Source organism: Anolis carolinensis, chromosome 1, assembly GCF_035594765.1.
Source record: "Anolis carolinensis isolate JA03-04 chromosome 1, rAnoCar3.1.pri, whole genome shotgun sequence".
Lineage (NCBI taxonomy): Eukaryota > Metazoa > Chordata > Lepidosauria > Squamata > Dactyloidae > Anolis > Anolis carolinensis.
The window spans coordinates 260990522-260992078 of NC_085841.1; positions in this window are offsets into that span (position 1 = coordinate 260990522).

Sequence of the window (1557 nt, forward strand, 5' to 3'; positions counted from 1 at the left end):
TCTTGCTTGATATTGATGATCTAATTTACTACAGTTATATGTAATTTTGAGACTGAGGAATTCTAAAGAAATTACATTCATTTTCTCTGCACAATATTTTGGGATGGTGATATTAAAAAAAAATTGGGTCAGGATTCCACAACTTCAGTCCACTTCTGCCACTCTCACACTCAAGTCAAACACAGTGTTTCAGCCACATATTATTTCCTACTATAGAAATGATAGTTGCCTGGGACTGCAGATGATCCATTGGCAGCGTGTTGGGTTACAACTTTCAGAGCTTTGGAAAGACTGTTTAAATTTAACTACAGTAGTTACATGCTGATTGGTTTCCACCTTCCTTAAGCAAGATTTGACACCATCCATCAATCCAGTGGTACAGAGGAGGCTCTCAGGAGGAGGAGGAGGAGGAGACTCAGATCGATGGGTTGCGTCCATGGAATGAAAACTTGCCTTGTGCATCTAAACATGTTTCCCAGCATTCATATTTACTGACCATAGCTCTTGATTCTGAGTGAATGGGGGGAGAATGCAGGTATTGATTCAGAAACATGTTATGGATATTCTGAGAAGCACTCAAAATATATTTGATTAAGAATTCTCTACCCTTGAATGACCAACCTATTTCTATATTCACTTATTGCTGCACAGTAGTGTCTGCTAATGAGCAATGAGCACATTGTTTCTTGTTTACTTTTTAAAGCTGCGACAAACAATTTGTTATGAGAAGAATGGAAAAGAATAGAAGATGCAGATCAGTGCCAAAATATATTAGTGAAGGTTGTTAGTTTCTATGCTTTAGGATAGACTTCTACAACCTAGAACTTTCCAAAAGCTTGATTCCAAAAGATATCAAATCCTAAAAAAAAAAAAAGAGTTCTAGGTGGCAGCATTGTTAGCTAGGAATATAATATTATGTACAGATCAAAACTATGAAAATGTATCAATGTAGGTCTTGCAAAATTATCTTTTATAGGAAAGGCATGCATATTCACAAGACTTTTTTTAATCCTGTGAAAATGTATTGAGATTGGTTTGGTATCTTTTGGAAACAAGCTCCACTACAAATCATAATCTCAGCCATAAAACAGGTTCATAGTGCAATGTAGCTGGAAGTACCTGGTTGAAGGCAGCAAGTTAAAACTACAAAAAAGGGTAAAAAGGTTACTGCTTTGGAAAAAGCAGTAACCAAATGTGTGACTAGAAAGCAAGTGGCAAGTCAACATACTATTCTTCATAACGTCAGTTGTTTCTTTGAAATATTAAGTTTTTTGTTTTTTTAAGTGAGCGCCCAGCTTCTGCCAACCTCGCCATTCGAAAACATGCAAATGTGAGTAGATCAATAGGTACCGCTCCAATGGGAAGGTAATGGCGCTCCATGCAGTTATGCCGGCCACATGACCTTGAAGGTGTCTACGGACAACGCCGGCTCTTCGGCTTAGAAATGGAGATGAGCACCAACACCCAGAGTCGGACACAACTGGACTTAATGTCAGGGGAAACCTTTACCTTATAGTAAAAACATTGTTGTGATGTCATTGGGGGGGGGGGGGCATC